This window comes from Ursus maritimus, unplaced genomic scaffold, assembly GCF_017311325.1.
Source record: "Ursus maritimus isolate PB19 unplaced genomic scaffold, ASM1731132v1 scaffold_26, whole genome shotgun sequence".
Classification (NCBI taxonomy): domain Eukaryota; kingdom Metazoa; phylum Chordata; class Mammalia; order Carnivora; family Ursidae; genus Ursus; species Ursus maritimus.
Window position 1 is genome coordinate 11,106,128 of NW_024425119.1, and position 24,947 is coordinate 11,131,074.

At 43.2% G+C, this 24,947-nt stretch overlaps 2 pseudogenes; both read left to right on the forward strand.

The window, feature by feature from the left end:
- Positions 1-1,177: 1,177 nt before the first annotated feature.
- Positions 1,178-3,367, forward strand: LOC121105353 (annotated as a pseudogene).
- A 17,347-nt stretch (positions 3,368-20,714) lies between these two features.
- Positions 20,715-22,143, forward strand: LOC121105346 (annotated as a pseudogene).
- Positions 22,144-24,947: the final 2,804 nt, after the last annotated feature.

Here is a 24,947-nt window from a genome sequence, read left to right on the forward strand (position 1 = left end):
CATTATGTTAAAAATTATACCCCGGTCTGAGGTATTTGCAAAGAAACGATCATGCGACTCCCACTCTCCAAAAATTTCTTGGTTGCCCACAGAATCGATCACAGATTCACTTTAACATTCACAACGTTCTTCATAATCTGGAATTAGCCCACAACTCCAGCTTTATCTTCTTATCTTCTCCTCAATCTCACTGGATCATTCCTGTTCCTAGACTGTTGAAAATACAATGCTACATGAATAGAATGAGCCATGCCTTCCACTCTGCTTTCTTCTTCACTGCTCTGTAGAGTCCAGGTCCCATGGCACCTCCTGTAGGACGCCATCCTTCTCTCCCGTGCTCTGCACTTCCGTAATTCCTTCTTTTGATACTTTTCTGGTAGTGCTCATCATTATGACAAAGCTAAATCTTCCATTAGATCTTACATTCCTTAAGGACAGGAACAATGTTTCGTGTACCTTCACTTCCTCAGTGCCAAGAATAGTGCTATTTAAGGACAGTGGAAAAACAATGCCAACGTTGTTGTTTTGCATACTGTTGACTTTGGGGGTTTAATTATATGATTCTATCTGAACAGAGAAATGGTCCCTTAAGATGAATTTCTTCTGCCATACCAGGCAACACCTTTCTAGCAGTTTGAGAAGAGCCTTTTTTTCCAGTCCCTCTTCAAGGCATGTCACAGGAGGATTCTAGGACCCAGACAGTTTTGAAGGATAGAAGTGGGTATTTGCATACAAATTTTAATCACGTGTCATATTTTACGATACCAGAGTTAAATACAAAATCATCTTATGCTTTCCTAGATCCTTAGAAATCCTGATTCGATGTGGAGGAGAATGTCCCTCACACACAGTGATGATGGGCCTGAATGAGACTCACGATGGGTTACCTATACATAGTTTGTCTTCTGAAACAAAGTTAGATGGTTGGTCCCAAAGGAGGCAGAGAGACTACGGTGTTCACTAGTGTCTTCCCAGGGAGCCAAGAAGAAGACTGACCCCAAACAGGACCATGTACACCTCACTAGACAAGAACTGCTTTTAGCAGAACCCAAACCTATGTGTATTTCGACCTCTTTGGCACCCAGTTAGTAACTGTCTTTGAGTGGCTTAAGACAGAAGCTTGGAGCTCTGTCTTCTCTGCAGTCAGACCTGCTCTCCCACCCCACATCCCCTGGACATGTTGGCCTGTGCAAAGTTGGTCTGTACGGCCTTCTTGGTCAGGAGCACCTCAAGCTCTTGGGGTGATCACTTTCTGCATTGGTGCTAACCCCACCAGAGACACTGAGAGATGAGAGCCTCAGCTGACCTCACTGAGTCCCAATCCCAGCTGCTGAACCATGGCCATTTCAAAGGACATTGACATAGCAGCCAAGTTCGGTGGGCCTAGTTCAGTGCCACGGTGGGGGCGGCTGACTCTTGGGCTATGCTTGGGGATGTGTTTGGGAGCCTCACCACTGGTTATGCCAGGAACCTGCCTCTGAAGCAAAGGCTCTTCTCCTACATCGTTCTGGACTTTACGCTTTCAGAGGCCAAGGGGCTCTTTTGCCTTGTCTCTGGTGGCTTCTCTCATCCTCTGTGCCTTGGGAATGAGTGGTCTCCACCTCCCGTGGGTCTTATTTCCAGGTCTCCTCTGGGCCGTATATTCCTTTTCCTATACCTCCCCCGGCAGACTGAGGAATGTGGTTGGCTCAGGATTTCACAGAGGGCAGACAAATAAATACGGTATTAAGAAAATCAAACCTGGCTGATGTCCATTAGATGACAGTTTCTAGTGACCCAAATCTTAAGAAATGTCAGCACTGCATTCCGACAGAGGCTAAGCACATCTATCGCAATTTTTTCCTTAGAAGGAGGTATGTAACAACAGGGGTGTGTGTGGGCCCTCTGGAGTCACTGAAGGGTTTGTCCCACCTACATGTCCACTCTCCCTGGAAGATCACGGTGGCATTGTTGTTGCTCTGGTATTACCGTCCCGTCCTACGTGCTATTGACAAACTCTCAAAATAGCAAATTCTCTCTCTTTCCCCAGCTCACCATTAATCTGTCAACTGAGTGAATTCACTTTGGGGAGGACTGAATTTGGGGAAACGTGTACCATGGAAACCTGACAAGGTCGATCTTCAAAGGGACCCAGCCTCCTCTTCTGTCAATGAAGGGATGTGGCTAAGTGTTGGCAGCTTGAGAAGTAATAGTGTTTTACTATTAGAATTGCTTCTTAGAATTTTTTTTCTTACCTATTCCAAGAAGCACCTAACTTATGTGTGTCTCTGTCTCAGAATCCTAGGATTACCATTTTTCTTATTGCTGACTACAGATTCCTGCAGATCAGTACACGATGAATAGCACTCTGGCTGGCTTTGCTGCTCCATATGCTGATGAGAGTTCAGTGCTACAACAGACCATTCCAATGTACTCACGAATAAAAGGAGCCCGGGTTGCTGGCAGCCTCTCCCATCAGCCAGTTGCGGCCTACAGAGGACTTCCCGTCATGGAGTTCTCAGTGTTGCGAGCGTTCCCCTTACCAGAGCATTCCTTGTTGCCTCCGTGAACAAGATATCTTCAGGGATCTCCCGCAGAAAATAGATGGCAGTCTCTTGGGTCTTATGTCGTAATCCTTTCTGGCATTACCATCTCCCCTAAATTTCTGATCCTTTTTATTGCTATGTCAAGGGACTTGCAGGAAGTCTAACTTATATATGAGGCAAGCATTGTGTCCAACTTTCGTGGAGCTCTCCCGGTGGAATATTAGGGCAGGATTTATGTGCCCATGCCAGAATATGAGCCCTAAGTCATTATTTAAGGCCCTCAGCTCGATAACTTCTCCATACCCAGACTGAATATAGAGAACCTTTTGATCCATCACCCTCAAGACCCATTTCCAGCATCTGTTAGCAATATGTGTACGTATTAGCCTGTATCGTTTTGTTTTGTTTTGTTTTGTTTTTTAGAATGGAACTTTTATCTACCTTAGTGGGCTGTGTTGAAACTTTGTCCTGAAGTAATGAGGAGTGGTAGGGCATTTCTTGTGGAGAAGCAATGTCACCCTCCTTCAAATTAATTGAATGATTTCAGGAGTGGGGAGGCTCTCAGAGCCTGCCCTTGTAGGTTGTAGGGGTTTGCTCTTGGTGGCCCTGTAGGTTCCAGGGAATCTGGTGGTTTCATAGTTTCATGTTCATCCACCTACATATGCCTCTGTCAGGTTTGAGGGTTCCACCTTGTAATGTCAGAGATAAAGATTGTGACATCATTGCTCCAGCTGATACTACACCTCTCCTATATTATTATGCTCCTCTCCACTGAATTGTTTCAGTTTGCATGCACCCACTGTATCATTCCACTTAAACACAAAACCAACGATAGCACTAAAATTCTGCCTTGTTCCCATGCTCCATTCTCTACTCTCCTTAATAAAAATGCTCACGAAAAAATGATACACTCCCCCATGTCTCTGCTTTCTCTTAATCCATTCCCTCCTTAACCTCTCCCACCGAATCTGACTTCTGCCCCTACACCTCACTAACATTGCTCTAGTGGGGTCATCTATTACATCTACGTTCCCAGTTCCAATGTTTATGTTGTTATATCAATTTTACTCTTTTCCTCAGCTGCATTGGAAAGCTGATCTCCCTGTCCACCTAACACAATGACATCTCTTATTTCCATTCCGCCAGACATTTCCTTGCCTTTTTTTTTTTTTTTTTACCTTCCTAAGAGCTCCTGCTTGTTTTCTTCTCCTGGGACTTCTTTGTATTACCCTCTAACGATTTGAATATCTCAGGTTTCAGAACTGCTGTCACTTCTCTAGAACTTTTTTACATCATCCCATTTATATGTCGATGACTTCCAAATGTGTACCTCTTATTTGCATCCTTTATGAAATATTCATCTACTCAGTTATCGATTAAACATTTCCACTTTGTTGTTTCATTGATCTCCTAAATATAATATGTTAATAAAAACCATAAGGAGTTTTATTTCTTGTTCTCCCGTCCCTCATCAACATTTGCCACTCAATCGTACGTAGCAGTGTAGTCTCAATGGCTACAGTACGAAGGTTCCCAAAGGTTTTTGAATCTGCTTCTTCTTCCACTCCTTTCCGGTATCTAATGGAGTAATAGGACCTATCAGCTTTACCTATACAATATGTGGAATTCACCCATTGAAAGATGTCCTAACTCTATTACCACCATCCAAATGTGAGCCACTATGATTTCTCTTCAGGTCCGCTTACTACACCATAACTTATTAGCTGGACACTTCATTGAGCTCCTCCCCATTCCAACAAATACTGTATCCATTCTTCTTATAACCAAAGTAAACTTAAATCTATATATCAATCAATCAGAAAAATCTTTCCCTTAAGAAGTTAGCAGGGATCTTGTGCTTTCTCGTATTCCCTCTCAGAGAGTGGAATGCAAAACTCTTGTCTTTTTAACACTTTGTAAACATTTCTAGAGTTGGCTTAAGAAATTCCTCTATTAGTTCCTGAGAAACCTCTGAATTTCCAGTTCCTTTATGAATCTCGTGCTGCTAGCATCACAATATTCAATGGGGTCTGGGTCCTTCCACGCTATGTTTCTTTAAGATTTATTTCTTTATTTTAGGCAGAGACAGAGAGAGAGCACATTAGCAAGTGGGAGCTGCTGAGGGAGAGAAAGAGGGAGAGAATCTCAAGGAGGCTCCCAGCTGAGCCCAGAGCCCCACAAGGTGGCTTGATCCCATGACTTTGAGACCACGACCTGATCCGAAATCAAGAGTCATAGTCTTAACCACTGAGCCCCCCAGGCACTCCCACAGCATTTTTCTTCAAGCAGGACTCTCTTATTTGTAATAGGGAAGTCTAAGCAACCTTAGACTTCATTCAAATCTTCTGCTTTGAAAGTTGTATGTCTTCATCCCCAACAGGAGCCCCAAACCTGTTAACCCTCAATGACCATGTCTGTCACTGTTACTTCCTAGAAGTGCAATTCTTTAGGCCCATGAATCCTGTCCCCTAGAGGAGGCTTCTTTCTTGCCCCCAAGTTTACTACAGCTGGAGAATTACTCTTATCTTATGCTTTTAACTTTTTTAATTTGAGAAATATTTTGTATACAGTATAGACTATAGATCTTAATTGTAAAGTTTGATAAAATTTTACATAGGAATATGCTTGTTTAACTACCTCCCCAGTGAAGCTAAAGGACTTGTCCATTGAGTCTTGAATTAAGCTCTTGGTAGTTTGGAGGAAAGCCAGTGTCCCCAGGTCTAGGTGAGAAACAGTAGATCCCTTTCTGTAAGCTCTCGCCTTTCCCCTACCATGTTTTCTTCTAGCTTCTGACTTTTTCAGGCTTTGAGTAAATTGTACCACCTCAGGAGCAGCCAAAACTATTTCTGTTTCAATTCCTATCCCTAAAAAGTAGACTAGGTTTCTAGTGTTGTTTTTTTTCTTTTCTTTTCTTTCCTTTTCTTTTCTTTCTTTTCTTTTCTTTTCTTTTCTTTTTTCTTTTTTCTTTTTGTTCCTTTCCTTTTCTTTTTTTTCCAGATAAGCCTCTATTTTTCTTTTCTCAAGGATATTTAACTTAATTATTTTAATTCCATTTCTATGATGGTTAATGAAGAATCACATCGTTTTGGAGAAAACTAGGTTTATTATGTCATAGGTACATTTATTGACATATATCAGAAACAATATTGTTTTATGAACACCACACAAGTGGTAGAAATCCGTTTAGAAAATACGTTTGATTATCCACGTGGATAAAGTGTGCTGTTCTTTCTCAAATATGCACACCACATGGTGCCCTTGGAGGAGGTGCATTTCAGGAGAGGGAACTTTGAGGATTCAGGTTTGAAATGGAAGAATCCCATCCTCACCAAGATTCCATTCCTAAGGCCCCCAAAAGTTTTTTTCTTATTCTTAAGGGTTCTTTAGAATCAGTCTTAGAGACACAGGGTGTTAAGCCAGGCTGTTGATTTCCCCCTTCTTCTATTCCTGGTTTTATTTATTCCATTTATAGTGCTTGTTTGTGAACTAAACAACCCTTAAAATTTTCTACAGTAAAACTCCAAAAACCATTTTATCCAAATCGTGTCAGATTCAGGGAGAGAAACACAGCTCCGTTATTGAAACTTTTCTTCAGAAACATGAGGTAGAGTGTGCCTGGCTGCCTCAGTCCAAAGAGCGTGTGACTCTTGATCTGGGGGGTGAGTTTGAGCCCCACATTGGGTACAGGGATTACTTAAATAAATGAAGAAATGAATAAATAAACAAAAAAATGAACAAACGAAGTTAAACAAAAAGTGGGAGGTGGATAGTCTGAAATAGCTGTTTGGAAAGCTGTGGGGATTTGTATAGGAAGAGTAGGAAGTTTAACAAACCACAAATCGCTTGTCTTTTTTTCTTTTTTCTTTTTTTACTATAGTTGATCACCATGTGTCGTTGGACAATTCTGAGCTTCAGTCTCCTTACCACATTAAATGGGGAACATTTCACGGAACTTTTGTGGTTTTTACAAGGCCTTAAGGAGAGAGCAGGGCCTTGCACATAGTAGCTGCTTAATATATGCTAGTTTCTTTTATTTACTATTTTCCAGCTTATCTTATATTCATTGTTAAGTAATTCAGGTACGCTTTACAACCAGAATAAGAGATAGATGCTTAGGGTTTTGAAATTGGTCCACCTGAGTCCCACTAATCCTTCCCTGTGGGACCTGGGACACGTCTTACTGTTATTTTAAAATGAGAACAGAAATAGTACATATGACATTTTGGTAGGAATTGAATGAGGTAAGCTTATACAGTCCTTTGCACCATGCACGCCCCACGTAAATCCTTAATACAGATTGCCATTAGAAACATCAAAGAAAATGAAAGGGTGAAATAGATATTTGTATTAAGCTGTAACACATCCATAGGAATTCACCTAAAGGGCCCATCAATATAAGAGTGCAGAATTTAACAAAAGGCAGTAGTAAAACCAGACGTGGAACTGGTCCGTGTTGATCATCACTGTTGCATAGCTATTGCTGGACTTTAAAGATACCATAATGTGCACATGGTCACTGATCTCAAAAGCTACTTGGGTCACCCCTGCAGTTGCCCCACTATCCTACCAACAGCAGCCCGCCTCAGCCAGTACTACACTGCTCTCAACACACATCTTGACACTGACTATCCTCTTTAATAATTTCTGCCCTTACCTTGTATAAAAGACAGAAATAAAAGGACAGGTAGCTGTGTAGGGACCAAGCACAGGCCACCCCAAGTTGAAAATCATTAGCATGAAGATGATTTTTGTGCTAGAAAGCAACCAAAACTCAGCCGATTCAGGGATAGCTCTTCACCTCTCCCTCAACGGTAAAGAGAAATTGTATTTCTCCAGGAAGAGAATCAAAGATAACGACAAAACTAAGTATGGAAGACGCAGAAGAAGCTAACAAGTCCTGTTGCATCGGAGTCCTCCCTGTCCCATTGATTCTGAATGAGCCAACATTTGTTTATCAAACGGCTCCTCTTTTTCATCTTCCTGTAAATTGAATTCTGTCCCTTTGAAGTTTCAGATGCCTACTCCCTCTTCTTAGCTCTGAATGACATATATATGTCATTTTGCGTGTCTTCGCAATTCTCATGCCTGTATAGGTTCCCCATATGTAGAAAATAAAATTTTATTTTCTCCTGTTAATGTGTCTCATGTTGATAGAAGACTTTACCTCAATTTTGAGCTTAATCTGTATTTTCTGGTTAAATTCTTCTCTACAGCTTATCTTTTAATTCAGGCAAAGGACCCTTCAGGCAAAGCATCCTGTGATGAGAACAGAAACTAACCCCTCAAGTGATAAGGAATGCTTGATGCCATGAAGACCCTGCAGGATTGACTCCAAGACAATGGTTGACCTGAACATGCTGCCCACATGCACATCTACTGATCTTTGTCCCACATTGGCCTCATAAACCAAGAAGTTGTTTGAGCACTTTGGAGGCAGTCTTTGAGATTTGAGTATGTGTCTTCCCAGTGTCAGCATCACTGAAATGGATTCCTTTCTTGCTTCGTCACTGCTCGATTCCTTGCCTTTGGATTTAATCAGTGACAAGTGTCCTAACCTGATGCGTTGGAACCCCTGGAGGCGGGTGCTCTTGCACTCTTGGGCTTCGGTGACAATGTCAGTTCGAGTCTTAGTTCAGCTAGAAGGATGTTGAAGTGCAGAGGAAACTCTTCCTCCCCCACAGCTGCAATGTTCCCTCCTTGAGGAGAGAGCTCTGATTCTGCTCGGCCAATACCACCCCCACCCTCAACACACTGTCTTTGTTGCCTTGGATCACATCTTTGTTTCCACTTTCTCCTTGACTCTCTGCCACCTCAACCCCTCGCCACCAATCCCCACCGCACACATACTTCTATACTACAGGAGGCTCAGTAGGTGGGAGGTCAACCTCTCTTTCATCCATTGTTAACACCAAAGGGAAGAATTTCTGCCTTCTAAGAAATACCATGTCATTATCATCATCTTCCTCATCACTAATGTTTATTGGACATTTCTGGTATGCCAGGAGGAGCACTTTCTATGTGTCATCTCCCTCAATTCTCACAAAAACATTGTAAGCGAATTTCTCCTGTTCCACTTTTTGACAGAAAGAGTCAGGCTAACCTAATTTACATGGTTAATCAAGACGTTAACCATTTTGCCCAGATTACACAACTAGTAAGTGATGAAGACAGATTTTGAAAGCACATCTGACCAGAGCACAAATTTAGCCCCTGTATTCTGCTCCTTAGAGCCAAAGGATTTTCCTTTTTTAGGTATATTCTTCCAGTCAAGCATTTTCCTAGTGCTACAAAACAGGTTGGGTTTCGCGGTTTTTGCTTTCTGTTTCTCACTTTTTGGTTTTATTTTTCCATTGACAATTGATAAAATAGCAGTTTCTATCCTCAGAACCTCTGTGCAGACTCCTAGCATGTGCCAGAAGCATATCTTCAGAGAACATTTTCTTCAGCTCTTTAGGTTCTTTGGGTTTTTTTAAAAAAAGATTTTTCAGAACATTTTTAATTGGGATTGTTATGTTGACATTTGTTTCTCATTCCATCTCATCAACTGTTTAGGTTGTCATGGTCAAGTTCAAAGAGACAATAAATGGAGGAGCCAAGTCCTAAGTTCAGAGAAATCACTGGAGCTGACCTTTCACGTTTGTGCAAGAAAGCCAGCTTTTATTTGTTTATTTCTTACTTCCCTACTTCCCTTCCATGGAAGTGAGTTTGTCTTAAACTCCCTTCCAAGGTGCTGGGGATAGTGCCATCCCCCACCAAATGATTCACTGGACCCTCTTCACAAGGTCCAGCTCCCCACTTCCAACATTTTTGCAAAGGGAATTTGATGTCATACATTATCTTCACTTATGAATTCTCTATGAGCTAAATTAATTCTAAATTAGGTATACTACATTATGTGGATCTCTCCCTTGTTGACTCTTGCCCTGGCACTACTTAGTGATTCCTTTGGCTCTCCTGACAAATCGAAACGTTCTTCCTAAATCCTCCGCCCAAAGTAGTTCCTGTGTCATTAAGCAATTACAGTTGCATTTTCTTAACCTTTCATTAATTGTCATTCACATCCCAGTTAAGGAAGACAGGGTAAGATGTGTTATCATTTGACAATTTAATAATATAGAATACAAGGATACTAGTGATAACTCCTATAGAGGAAATGTTCTGCTTGAAGCAACCCAACAGAAGCCTGGAGGTTCTTCCTATGTAGCAGCAAGACTCTTATTGTTCTTTAGGAACTATATAAGTGAGAAACTCCACATCTCTCCAGAAGAAAGAGGAGGGTAACTGTAATTTAAAGGTAAGTACCTTCAATCTAATTTAAAGGTAAGTAACAATTCCTCCTCCTCCCCTCCCCTTCATTCTCCCTCTACCTCTTTACCACCTTCTCCTCCTCCTCCTCCTCCTCCTCCTCCCCTTCTCCTCCTCCTCCTCGTCTTCCTCCTCCTCCTCTTCTTCCTCCTCCTCCTCTTCCTTACGCTACCTGCTGGATTTGAGCAAAGCCCAGCAAAAGGCATAAGGTCAAGATTGGTAAGTCTGATAGGATAACAGGCACGGTAAAGTTCTAACGAGCAGATATTTTAGCAACTACACTGTCTCTCTGTCATTCTTTTTTATTTTAAGATTTTATTCATATATTTGAGAGAGAGAAAGAGAGAGAGAGGGAGGATGTGTAGGGTCAGGGGTGAGGGAGAGGGAGAAGCAGACTCCCTGCCCAGCACAGAGCCCGACTTGAGGCAAGATCCCAGGAACCTGAGATCATGACCCAAGCCTAAAGCAGACGCTTAACCGACGAGCCACTCAGGTCGAGTGGCCCTCTCAGTCATTATTTTTGCTTTCCTTTTTCCCAGAGCAAACCAGAGAACAAGAAGTGACAGAATTAGATTACTATCTCTGCGCCAATTCCAAAACAGCCACTGACAAGGAATAATTTACTCAGCAGATAATCAGTTTAACCATCATTTCACTTTACCTTTGTTCTTTCAGTCTCTTGATCCTCCTATCAATTTTGTGGATTGTCAAGTACTCTAATGCTTTCTAAAGTTTTCCGAAGTTGGTCTCTTTGCATCCCAAGAGTTGTGTCCTATTATTTTGGTCATATGCTATGGAGATTTTAAGGAGCAATTTGTTGTATTTCAGATAGGATTTCTAATAAGTAATTGCAGTAATCAAGACAAGATTTCTTATTGATACACTTGTGGCTTTGGTCAAAAGTCATAAATTTTTGTAATCGTAAATAAGTAATAGCATGAAAAGGTTCTTTTAAATGTAATTTTAGGTTAGGAGAGACAAGGAAGTGGCGACTAAATGCCATGCATAAACTTGCACTGGATAATGGCACAGAAAATGCACAGTGTGCAACGCTTTTGCAGGCAGCTGAAGAGCTCTTTTCTTTTTTGTATCTCTAGAACTAAACACACAGGACTCCTCTTGTTCTCTATAGGTAAATGCAGTTATCACCCTTAGTCACATTCTAGTCTTTCCAAGCCGAACACCCTAATTCAGTCCATGATCCCTTGCTTGGTATTGTTTCTAACCCACTCATTATTCTGGGCATGTTTCAATGTCACACTCCAGTGAACTCAGGAACTCACATGAATTCTGAGTAACCATAGATTTCTGAGTCTGAAGCTGCTTTGAGCCTCTTCCTGAGGGCTGCTTTCCTTTTTCAAGCATTTTTCAAGCGAGAAAACTTCTATTAGCCTGTCTTGACCCTTTGTTGTTCTTCCATTGCATGGATGGTATTTCTGTTAATTTTGCCTTTTCTGTCATGATGAATCTCTTGGCTCATTCTGTAGGAAAGAGGCCTGAAGTACTTGAGGTTTGGGCAGCGTAACCAATGTTGAATAGGCTAATGAAACAGAACATCGTTCTCAAGTGAATAGGCTAGTGAAACAGAACCATAGTTTTCAAGTGAGTATTACAAAACGGAATACTTATAACTAATAGTTGAGGAGGATGAACAACTGTTTTAAACAACCCGACTGACTTATGGTTTTCTAATGAAGAGCTTGAGCAGACCTTGAACCCACAGGTCGAGGGAGGCCCAAGTGGCAAATCAGATATCGGTGAGAGGTGTCTATGCATGGGTTTGAAAGGTGATATCGTTCTCTTGGGTATTTATACAGGAGTGTGTCTGAGTTTCCTGCAGCATCAGGAGAGGGAGACAGAGACACCATGACTTCTACCAAGATGCTGCTGCTCTTGCTGTCCATGGCTTTGGTCGCCCTGTGCTCTGCTCAGGGCATCAGTGATGGTAAGCTGGGAGATGGGGGATCACACAAGCCTGAGGTTATGATTCATGGAAAAGGGGAAGGTTGAATTGAGCTTTCTCAGAAACAGTACTTTCTCTTCAGAGACTAGGTGAACAAAAGAGGAGAAAACATTACTTTTTATGTTTGATATCATTAATTATTTATTGCTGGCACTTACTTTCGTTCTTATTACTCAGAGTTTACACATGAACCATGACTCTGGAAAGGGGAAAGTTGGGACCTCTAAAAGTAAGCTTTTAGGGTCTGGTTGTAGGAGGGCTTTATTAGGAATGAGTTGATGATTTAAGAGTTTAGGAGGCAAGTGTACTGAGGTGCTGGGGAGAGTCTTGGAGAGTCACCACTTGATGCCAGTAGAGAGATGAACAGATTGATGTTTGTTTCAGGGAGTTTGGGGCAAGTTCCTGAAATAAATCGTAAATATTTGAAACATTTGTCTGTCTGGGCAAGAGCTTTGTGGAATAGTGAAGTCACGTTAATCTAGCCAGTAAGCTATGTGGTTTCAGGTCTCCAACTTTCTCTGTTGCAAGAAGTCACTTAATCTCTCTTCTATCTACAGTCATTGCAGCTCTTCATTTCCTTATAGCTGATGCAGAATTGGTAAAACTGTATGAGTCTGTTCCCTCTGCTTCACCACCACTGGTCAGGACTAGGGCTGTAGTTTGGGCAATGTTGCTCCATTGTATCCAAATGATTGAGAGTAGATGCAAGACATGGTGAGGATTACTTAAAATCCTCTTAGTATTCTGGCTTCTCTTAGACACCCCACTCATTTGTAAGTGGTTTTCTCTAATACCTTCTACAACCAATGGCTAATGATTTGGCTGACTCAAATCCTCGCATTTGTAAGGGAGTTATCTCTATTGACATTCAACTAATTGGAAGCATAAAGATACTATGTAATTTAAGTCAACTACTATAGTTGTTCAATGGGTAAGCTTACCATTGCACCTTACTCATTTTCAGCGCTAATGCTTAACGCCTTTGGTATTAAAGCCTTGATACCTTGGAAAGGGCAAGTTTTCTCAGAGCAGGTGAAATGTGAAGCCAGGATTAGTTGGACAATCTTCAAATGAGAAACACTGAAGTCAGTTTTAATGATGTGGGTGGGAATGTGCATAGAAGGGAGGATGAAGAAAGACCAGAGTCCATGGGGGAGCTAACGAATTTTAAGTCACACCACCGAAGAAGTGGCAAAATTGAGCAAATGTCAACCGAAAATTTTGTGGCTTACGGAACACCTTTATAAGTTTAATGAATTTCCCCAGCTCCTAGCTTGTCAAGGACCCTGCAATTTGGGTTATGAAGTATTTCGTATGTCATTTTTTTGGCTCTTTCTTTGCTGAAGCCTCTAAAAGGGAAGAGCAGACACCCCAATTATTAGGTGAGTTCTTTCTAACTCAATCAACTTATTTAGACTTTTTTCTAAATGGATTCAAGGAATCGGTGGGTCACAGAAATAACCCAGAATTTCGATGATTTTTTTTTCACTTAAATCACGCGTAAGCTTTAGAATTTCCTTTTTAAACCATGATACTCTGTATAGTTTATCCCTATTAGTTCCCCATCGCAGGAGGAGCACAAAGACCAAAGGGGGGAAAGAAGTTGAGCAGAAGGGAATGCTTTGCTTTGGATTTAAGAGTTGTCTCAGATCTAGACAGTGCGTTCACCGCTTTCCTTCTGAATTTTCCCTGCTTCACTTACCTGGCCTTGGCTGTCTTTGTAAGGGTAGGCATATCAGAGGATTCCTCAAAGGGTGGTTTGATTATCCACCTGCTCGACCCATCACTGATGCAATAAAATCCTATACTTCACAGAAACCATGGCAGGATCCTTTACTTGGTATCAAGGCTTCAAAAGTAAGTGAAACATGGTTCCTACCTTTAAGGAACACAGGATCTAATGGAAGATTTGACTTGGACATAACAATGATCACTGCCCAAAAGCTGGCAAAGTAAGGGATTACAGAAGCTCCGAACAGGGGAGAAAAGAGGAAGCCTCATACAGGAGATGCCATGTGATCTGGACCCTGCAGAGTGGAGGCATGGGCAACAGAAGAGTGAAATGCAAAGCTAAATCTATGCATATACTGTTTTCACTAATCTAGGAACGCTGAATAATCAGTCAGGATGAAGTGAATCTAGGAACATAGAGCTGGAGATGTGGGTTCATTTCATATTGTGCAGGATGTTATAAACGGCAAAGTGAATTTGTAATTTATTCCGTGGGCAACAGAGAGAGTTTTGAAAAAGCAAGTGACACACCGATTTCGCTGTCAGTCTGACAACAATGAGGAGTAAGGAGCCTGAGAGCACAGACTGTGTCCGTTAAGCTCGGCATCTTTGCATCTGACAAAAGGTGCAATTTAGTATATGGGCATTGCATAAAATATACGACAAAACCGGAAGAGAAGGATTATGAGAGAGACAGCCAGGAGACGATGAAGAAATGATTGAGAGTGGATGCAAGACATGGTGAGGGATTACTTAAAATCTTTGCAAAGGGGGGAGGGGCTGGCTGATCAGTTGGTAGAGCATGAGACTCTTGATCACAGGGTTGTGAGGTTGAGCCGCACGTGGAGTGTAGAAATTCCTTAAAAACAAAATCTTCAAACCAGAAAGAGAGTTGGTGAGGGCTGGTACTCAAGTATAGCTACCAGAAATTTGCAAAGGGAAACAATAGAAGGTAGGCTTTCTTTACAGCTTCTGTTTGCGACAGACCTCACAACTTGTAGAAGGGGATGGAAGAAAGGGCAGATGGGTGTTCTATGATTTGCTGTACCATTGTGAAGTGTAAGCACAGTGAACTTGTCTGGTGGTTTTTCCCAGATATCACGAGATATCTGGTGATTATAGAAGCCCCTCAAAAGGCAGAGTGGGCAAACAAGACCTTCTAAGCTAAGTACATGCACTGTCACGAGGCCAGGGTCTCTGTGCCCCTTCTCCTCTGGGATTTGATTCTAGGCCCTGGTCACTACCTAACACCACAGAAACCAGCAGTGTATTTCCTCTAACTACACTGATGCTATCGTACATCCCAGACTTGCCTCCTTTCAGTTTGTGGCTAACCTTTTTTTTTTTTCTGATCCTTTCTGAATCTGTGTTGTCTTGCCTAACTAGATGATGAATTATTGGAAGAGAGCCCAGAGGAATTACAAGTCCAACCTCAAGAAGAAAATGGAGATCCAAGAGGCAAACCTGGGGACAAAGGCCATGGTCCACAAAAGAAGCCTCATAACCAGGGTGTCCAGGGAGGTCCCAAAGGCCCACATGGCCCAGGTGGCCCTCAAGGACCAGGTAGCCAAAAAGGACCAGGTGGCCCACAAGGACCAGGTGGCCAAGGTCGTCCAGGCAGCCAGGGTCATCCAGGTGGCCCACAGGGCCCAGCTGGCCAACAAGGACCAGGTAGCCAACAAGGACCAGGTGGTCAAGGTCGTCCAGGTGGCCCACAAGGCCCAGCTGGCCAACAGGTACCAGGTGGCCAAGGTCATCGAGGTGGCCAACAAGGACCCGGTGGCAAAGGTGGTCCAGGTGGCCCACAAGGACCAGCCGGCCAACAAGGACCTGGGGGCCAAGGTGGTCCAGGAGGCCAACAAGGGCCAGGTGGCCCACAAGGACCAGCTGGCCAACAAGGACCAGATGGACAAGGTCGTCCAGGTGGCCAACAAGGACCCGCTAGCCAACAAGGACCCGGTGGCCAAAATGGTTCAGGTGGCCCACAAGGACCAGCTGGCCAACAAGGACCAGGTAGCCAACAAGGACCAGCTGGCCAACAGGGACCAGGGAGTCAACAAGTACCAGGTGGACAAGGTCGTCCAGGTGGCCCACAAGGACCAGCTGGCCAACAGGGACCAGGGAGTCAACAAGGACCAGGGGGACAAGGTCGTCCAGGTGGCCAACAAGGACCCACTAGCCAACAAGGACCCAGTGGCCAAAATGGTTCAGGTGGCCCACAAGGAACAGCTGCCCCACAAGGACCAGGTAGCCAACAAGGACCAGGTGGCCAAGGTCGTCCAGGTGGCCCACAAGGACCAGCTGGCCAACAGGGACCAGGTAACCAACAAGCACCAGGTGGCCAAGGTCGTCCAGGTGGCCCACAAGGACCAGCTGGCCAACAGGGACCAGGTAACCAACAAGCACCAGGTGGCCAAGGTCGTCCAGGTGGCCCACAAGGACCCAGTAGCCAACAAGGACCCGGTGGCCAAGGTGGTCCTGGTGGTCCACAAGGACCAGCTGGCCAACAAGGACCTGGGGGCCAAGGTGGTCCAGGAGGCCAACAAGGACCAGCTGGCCAACAAGAACCAGCTGGCCAACAAGGACCAGGTGGCTCACAAGGACCAGCTGGACAACAAGGACCAGGTGGCCAAGGTCGTCCTGTTGGCCCTGGTGGCCCTGGTGCCCAGAGAGACCAACAGGGAAGAGATGAGCAGCGTGGTCAGCCTGGTGGCCAGTGACAAGGAAAACCAACTAAAGAGGACCTCTGCTGATTCTCTAGGTATTAAGTGTATTCTTATTCCCTGATCTAGTGAATTTCTCCTTTTCAGTGTCCTCATGCTCTCTTCTTGTTTCTGTTCTCTGGTCTCATTTAAGCCTTGGCTTTAATCACTCCTAAAACTTCTTGTCCTTGTGGTGATTCTCCTTGCATCAGCCTTGCCCATAGAAAAGTCTCCTCCATTATCAGAGCCAGTGTTCCTTCCACCCTGATCTTTTCCTTTCTTTTCTTTTCTTTTTTTTCCTTTCCTTTCCTTTCCTTTCCTTTCCTTTCCTTTCCTTTCCTTTCATTTCCTTTCTGTCTTTCTTACATATTTTTTTAAGAATGACTCCCTTGTTCTTATATTAGCCTACAGCCTTCCCAATTTGTACATCCCCATGCCTTTCCTCTCCTCTCCTCTCTTCCCTTCTCGCTATTCTGTGCTGGCCTCCTCCTCTCACATCTGCTGTTTCTTCTCTCTCTCTTAACATGATGTTTTATAATGTCTTCTACTATCTACTAGTAGAAATACACACAGATCATGTCCAAGCCCAATTAATATTTCTGTCTGAAATTCTCTTCTTTTAGAAATGCATAGAGATCAAGTGGTGACCATGGAGTTTTCAGTGGTGGGAACTTGGCCTTTCCTTTCTCCAACTTCAAATCATCAATAAAGTCATCAGCATTAAAGCCCTGGCTCTTGTTTTCCTTCTAGGGCCATGGTTCCTAGTCGGGGGATAGGAAGGAGAGGTTGGGAGATCCAAAGCCCTGAGTGGACTCCAAATAGTGTGCATTGTGTGGCTTTACATAGCTCAGATTTTCATTATTTTGTGAGGGACTTAACTGCCACCAATATTCCCAAGCAAAAGAAATTTGTATTCTTGAGACCAGTAAGGGAGTGTCCAAGTTCTGATCACCAACATGCACACCCTCTTCTTAGCTTAAACACAGAGAACATTACCTTGTGAACTCCTTTGATTTCTGGGAGTCATTCAATGCATGTGTGTTATATTGTGAGGTGAGGGTGTGTGGAAAAGGGAACACTGAGCGCTGTTGGTGGGAATGCAAACTGGTGCAGCCACTAGAAGCAAGCAAGAGTATGGACGTTCCTCAAAGACTAAACACTAGAGCGACAATACAGTGCAATAAGTCTACTTCTGGGTATTCCCCCAAAGAAAAGGAAAACGGTATTTTGAAAAGATATATGCACCTGTTATGTTCACTACAACATTCTTTACCATAGCCAAGATGTGGAGGTAGCCTAAGTATACATGGAATCATGAATGGCTAAAGACCATTGTGGTCTTTAGATGTGGTGTGTAGAAACAATGGAACATTAATTGGTGATGAAAAGGAAGGAAATCTTGCCCTGTGTGACAACACAGATGGATCTAGAGAGTAGAGTGCTAAGGGAAAGAAGTCAGTCCGAGAAAGGCAATTACCATGTGACTTGATACACCTGTGGGAGCTAAAAGCCAAATGAAATGAGCCAACAACACAAAACAGACACAGAATCACAGATACAGAGAACTAATTATCCAGTGGTGTCTGAAGGCAGGGGATGGGAGGATGTGCAAAATGAGAGAAAAACACAGGTGAAAAGGTACAAACATACATTTATAGAATCAATAAAATATGGGGATACTAGCTACACTCAAGGAACACAGGAATGCAGCTAGTAATATCTAGCAATGTTCTATCAATAGATGGTAGCTGGCTTTTCCAGGTGATCCTTCAAAATATGTATAAATATTGAATCACTCCGTTGTATACCTGAAGCTCCTATGATAGTGTATGTCAACAGAGCTTCAGTATTTTTCAAAAGAGAAAATTAACAGAAAAGAAATAAAAATGAATAGGGAAAATTAGGACACACGAAGGTACAAAGGGAGAATGCCAAGTGACCATCGGGGCAGAGACTGGGGTGATGTGGCAGAAGTTAAGGAACACCAAAGATTGCCAGCAAGCCAGGAGAAGCTGGGTGAAAGACCTGGAAGAGATTCTTCCCGAGAGCCGTCAGACAGCACCTACACCTTGTCCTTGGACTTCTGGTCTCCGGGTCTGGGAGGACATACACTTCTGTCCTTTAGGCCACTTGCTTTGTAGTACTTTGTTACAGCGACCCTATCCAACTAACCCAGTGAGAAAATCTACTTACCAGAATTTTTCAATGAAGGGAGATACTTGGACTAATGACAAGACACCTGTTCCAAACACCTCGGAAGCTTCTGAGTGGAGAACACCAGAAGGAGGTTGTACAGGGGAGCGCCCTCAGTCGGTGGCTCTAGGACCTGTGCTTCACCTCTTGTTTCTCTGAGAGTCCAAATTGGATAGTACCTGTGGACACTCATGCATGTATGCAGGCAGCCCCAAGAGGCTGACTAGAGCATTAGGTAAGGATAAAGAAGAAGGTTCTAGTGGACATGTGTATCAAGAATATAAGAAGCTTGCTCTTAGCTTTAGCATGAATAAATAATTTACAGGTCAGGAGAACAGACACCATGGAAACATGTACAATTCTGATATTCTCACACACCCTGCCAGGTTCAGTTCTGAAATCAGACCTAGAGCTGACGTTCTCTTCAGAAGCCAAATTTATCTCTGCTTGCTGGCATTCTCAGGACCCTCTTAGACTTGGCATACAATTTCTGAAGGGGCGTGACTATCCTATAGATGGAGTTGGGTACATTTCACAATGCAAAATGTTTTAAGACGTATAAACCCGAGGCTGGAAATATTTGAAAGTGACTTGGGTGAGGACTCAAGAAAGAAGTAACACCTTTCTGTTTACCATCAAGCAGGGGAGGAGGCCCAGCTGTGATCTTTTCCCATTTTCCAACCTTTACTGAAAGCACAGGGGAAAAAAGAAATGTAAAAGGCAAACAGCAGCAGGCCTCCTAATAACACAAGGTACTAAAGATAATTGACAATAACTTACTAGATGATGGGTTGCTCTCATTTCAATCCAAATACTGGGCTACAAACTCACAGTCTTGTCTGCAAATCAATACCCTATTGCATAATACAAGACTAGTGAATAGGCAGGGACATTTACAAGTGTCCCATTTAATGGCATGCTTTGTTTTCAGAAAGAGATCCCCAAACTTGGCTTTCCTAGTTAAAAGCTGCATGCCTAGCAGTATTATCTTCAGTTGAGAGCTCTACTCCCCAATTCTTCACCCCTAATATCCTTCAAAAGAATGGTTTCCCACCCCAGCAGAAGCAACTTCCAGTTTGCTCACGTGACAATGAATCGAGGAGGTAGTCCCCCACCTAAAACAAAACGTTATGTTAAAAGTTATACCCCAGTCTGAGGTATTTGCAAAGAAACGATCATGGGACTCCCACTCTCCAAAAATTTCTTGGTTGCCCACAGAATCGATCACAGATTCACTTTGACATTCACAATGTTCTTCATAATCTGGAACTAGCCCACAACTCCAGCTTTATCTTCCTATCTTCTCCTCAATCTCACTGGATCATTCCGTGTTCCTAGACCGTTGAAAATATAATGCTACATGCATAGATTGAGCCATGCCTTCCACTCTGCTTTCTTCCTCACTGCTCTGCAGAGTCCAGATCCCATGGCACCTCCTGTAGGACGCCCTCTTTCTCTCCCATGCTCTGCGCTTCCGTAATTCCTTCTTTTGACACTTTTCTGGTAGTGCTCATCATTATGACAAAGCTAAATCTTCCATTAGATCTTACATTCCTTAAGGACAGGAACAAGGTTTCACCGTCCTCAGTGCCAAGAATAATGCTATTTAAGGACAGTGGAAAAGACAACACCAACGTTGTTGTTTTGCATACTGTTGACTTTGGGGGCTTAATTATATGATTCTACCTGAACAGAGAAATGGTCCCTAAAGATGAAATTCTTCTGCCATACCAGGCAACACCTTTCTAGCAGTTTGAGAAGAGCCTTTTTTCCCAGTCCCTCTTCAATGCAAGTCACAGAGAGGATTCTACTATCCAGGCAGATTTGAAGGATAGAAGTGGGTATTTGCACGCAACTTTTAATCACGTATTCCAAATTTTACCATACCAAAGTTAAATACCAAATCATCTTATGCTTTCCTAGATCCTTAGAAACTTAGAAATCCTGATTCGATGTGGAGGAGAACGTCCCTCACACACAGTGATGATGGGCCTGAATGAGCCTCACGATGGGTTACCTGTATATAGTTTGTCTTCTGAAACAAAGTTAGATGGTTGGTCCCAAAGGAGGCAGAAGACTACGGTTTCACTAGTGTCTTCCCAGGGAGCCAAGAAGAAGACTGACACCAAACAGGACCATGTACACCTCACTAGGCAAGAACTACTTTTAGCGGAAGCCAAACCTATGTGTATTTCAACCTTGTTGGCACCCTGTTAGTACCTGTCTTTGAGTGGCTGAAGACAAAAGCTTGCTGTTCCGTCTTCTCTGCACTCGGAGCTGCTCTCCTACCCGCATCCCCTGGACATGTTGGCCTGTGCAAAGTTGGTCTGTACGGCCTTCTTGGTCAGGAGCACCTCTCAGCTCTGGGGCAATCGCTTTCTGCAGTGATGCTAACCCCACCAGAGACACTGAGAGATGAGAGCCTCAGCAGCTTGGCAGCCCCATGTCCCCTGACCTCACTGAGTCCCAATCCCAGCTGCTGAACCATGGCCATTTCAAGGGACATTGACATAGTATCCGAGATCGGTGGGCCTAGTTCAGTGCCATGGTGGGGGCAGAGGCTCTTGGTCTACGCTTGGGGATGTGTTTGGGAGCCTCACCACTGGTTATGCCAGGAACCTACCTCTGAAGCAAAGGCTCTTCTCCTACACCGTTTTGGACTTTACGCTTTCAGAGGCCAAGGGGCTCTTTTGCCTTCTCTCTGATGGCTTCTCTCATCCTCTGTGCCATGGGAAGGATTGGTCACTACCTCCCATGCGCCTTTCTTCTGGGTCTCTTCTGCCTCATACATTACTTTTCCTATACCTCCCTTGGCAGCCTGAGGAAAGTGGTTGGCTCAGGATTTCACAGAGGGCAGAAAAATAAATACGGTAATAAGAAAATCAAACCTGGCCGATGTCCATTAGATGACAGTTTCTAGTGGATGTCCATTAGATGACAGTTTCTAGTGACCCAAATCTTAAGAAATGTCAGCACTGCATTCCGACAGAGGCTAAGCACATCTATCGCAATTTTTTCCTTAGAAGGACGTAGGTAACCACAGTGGTGTGTGTGGGCCCTCTGGAGTCACTGAAGGGTTTGTCCCACCTACATGTCCACTCTCCCTGGAAGATCACGGTGGCATTGTTGTTGCTCTGGTATTACCGTCCCGTCCTACGTGCTATTGACAAACTCTCAAAATAGCAAATTCTCTCTCTTTCCCCAGCTCACCATTAATCTGTCAACTGAGTGAATTCACTTTGGGGAGGACTGAATTTGGGGAAACGTGTACCATGGAAACCTGACAAGGTCGATCTTCAAAGGGACCCAGCCTCCTCTTCTGTCAATGAAGGGATGTGGCTAAGTGTTGGCAGCTTGAGAAGTAATAGTGTTTTACTATTAGAATAGCTTCTTAGAATTTTTTTTTCTTACCTACTCCAAGAAGCACCTAACTTATGTGTCTCTCTCTCTCAGAATCCTAGGATTACCATTATTCTATTGCTGACTGCAGATTCCTGCAGATCAGTACACGATGAATAGCACTCTGGCTGGCTTTGCTGCTCCATATGCTGATGAGAGTTCAGTGCTACAACAGACCATTCCAATGTACTCACGAATAAAAGGAGCCCGGGTTGCTGGCAGCCTCTCCCATCATCCAATTGTGGCCTACAGAGGACTTCCCGTCATGGAGTTCTCAGTGTTGCGAGCGTTCCCCTTACCAGAGCATTCCTTGTTGCCTCCATGAAGAAGATATCTTCAGGGATCTCCTGAGGAACATAGATGGTGGTCTCTTGGGTCTTATGTCGTAATCCTTTCTGGCATTACCATCTCCCAGAACTTTCTGATCCTTTTTATTGCTATGTCAAGGGACTTGCAGGAAGTCTACTTTATATATGAGGCCAGCATTGTGTCCAACTTTCGTGGAGCTCACCCAATGGAATATACGGCAGGATGTATGTGCCCTTGCCAGAATATGAGCCCTAAGTCATAATTTAGGGCCTTCAGCTCGATAACTTCTCCATACCCAGACTGAATATAGAGAACCTTTTAATCCATCACCCTCAAGACCCATTTCCAGCATCTCTTAGCAATATGTGTACGTATTAGCCTGTATTGTTTTGTTTTGTCTCGTTTTTTTTTTTTTTTAGAATGGAACTTTTATCTACCTTAGTGGGCTGTGTTGAAACTTTGTCCTGAAGTAATGAGGAGTGGTAGGGCATTTCTTGTGGAGAAGCAATATCACCTTCCTTCAAATTAATTGAATGATTTCAGGAGTGGGGAGGCTCTCAGAGCCTGCCCTTGTAGGTTGTAGGGGTTTGCTCTTGGTGGCCCTGTAGGTTCCAGGGAATCTGGAGGTTTCATAGTTTCATGTCCATCCAACTACATATGCCTCTCTCAGCTTTGAGGGTTCCACCCTGTAATGTCAGGGATAAAGATTGTGACATCATTGCTCCAGCTGGTACTACACCTCTCCTACATTATTATGCTCCTCTCCACTGAATTGTTTCAGTTTGCATGCACCCACTGTATCATTCCACTTAAACACAAAACCAACGATAGCACTAAAATTCTGCCTTTCTCCCATGCTCCATTCTCTACTCTTCTTAATAACAAAACTCACGAAAAAATGGTACATTCCCCATATCTCTGCTTTCTCTTAATCCATTCCCTCCTTAACCTCTCCCACCGAATCTGACTTCTGCCCCTACACCTCACTAACATTGCTCTAGGGGGGTCATCTATTACATCCACGTTGCCAGTTCCAATGGTTATGTCGTTATATCAATTTTACTCTTTTCCTCAGCTGCATTGGAAAGCTGATCTCCCTGTCCACCTAACACAATGACATCTCTTATTTCCATTCCGCCAGACATTTCCTTGCCTTTTTTTTTTTTTTTTTACCTTCCTAAGAGCTCCTGCTTGTTTTCTTCTCCTGGGACTTCTTTGTATTTACCCTCTAACGATTTGAATATCTCAGGTTTCAGATCTGCTGTCACTTCTCTAGAACTTTTTTACATCATCCCATTTATATGTTGCTGACTTCCAAATGTGTACTTGTTATTTCCATCCTTAACGAAAGATTCATCAACTCAATTATTGATTAAACATTTCCACTTGGTTGTTTCATAGATGTCCTAAACATAATATGTTAATAAAAGCCAAGGAGTTTTGATTCTTATTCTCCCTTCCCTCATCAACATTTGCCACTCAATCATAAGTAGCAGTGTAGTCTCAATGGCTACAGTACGAAGGTTCCCAAAGGTTTTTGAATCTGCTTCTTCTTCCCCTCCTTTCCGGTATCTAATGGAGTAATAGGACCTGTCAGCTTTACCTAGACGATATGTGGAATTCACCCATTGAAAGATGTCCTAACTCTATTACCACCATCCAAATATGAGCCACTATGATTTCTCTTCAGGACCGCTTACTACACCATAACTTATTGGGTGGACACTTCATTGTGCTCCTCCCCATTGCAACGAATACTGTATCCATTCTTATAACCAAAGTAAACTTAAATCTATATATCAATCAATCAGAAAAATCTTTCCCTTGAGAAGTTAGCAGGGATCTTGTGCTTTCTCTGTGTATTCTCTCTCAGAGAGTGCAAAGCAAAACTCTTGTCTTTTTAACTCTTTGTAAACATTGTCTAGAGTTGGCTTTAAAATTCCTCTTTCTATTAGTTTCTGAGAAACCTCTGAATTTCCAGTTCCTTTATGAATCTCGTGCTGCTAGCATCACAATATTAAATGGGGTCTGGGTCCTTCCACGCTATGTTTCTTTAAGATTTATTTCTTTATTTTAGACAGAGACAGAGAGAGAGCACGTTAGCAAGTGCGAGCTGCCGAGGGAGAGAAAGAGGGAGAGAATCTCAAGCAGGCCCCCAGCTGAGCCCACAGCCCCACAAGGTGGCTTGATCCCATGACCCTGAGACCACAGCCTGATCCGAAATCAAGAGTCATAGTCTTAACCACTGAGCCCCCCAGGCACTCCCACAGCATTTTTCTTCAAGCAGGACTCTCTTATTTGTAATAGGGAAGTCTAAGCAACCTTAGACTTCATTCAAATCTTCTGCTTTGAAAGTTGTATGTCTTCATCCCCAACAGGAACCCCAAATCTCTTAACCCTCTATGACTATGTCTGTCACTGTTACTTCCTAGAAGTGCAATTCTTTAGGCCCATGAATCCTGTCCCCTAGAGGAGGCTTCTTTCTTGCCCCCAAGTTTACCACAGCTGGAGAATTACTCTTATCTTATGCTTTTAACTTTTTTTTTTTGAGAAATATTTTGTATACAGTATAGACTATAGATCTTTATTGTAAAGTTTGATAAAATTTTACATACGAATATGCTTGTTTAACTACCTCCCCAGTGAAGCTAAAGACTTGTCTGTTGAATCTTGAATTAAGCTCTTGGTGGTTTGCAGGAAAGCCAGTGTCCCCAGGTCTAGGTGAGAAACAGTAGATCCCTTTCTGTAAGCTCTCGCCTTTCCCCTACCATGTTTTCTTCTAGCTTCTGACTTTTTCAGGCTTTGAGTAAATTGTACCAC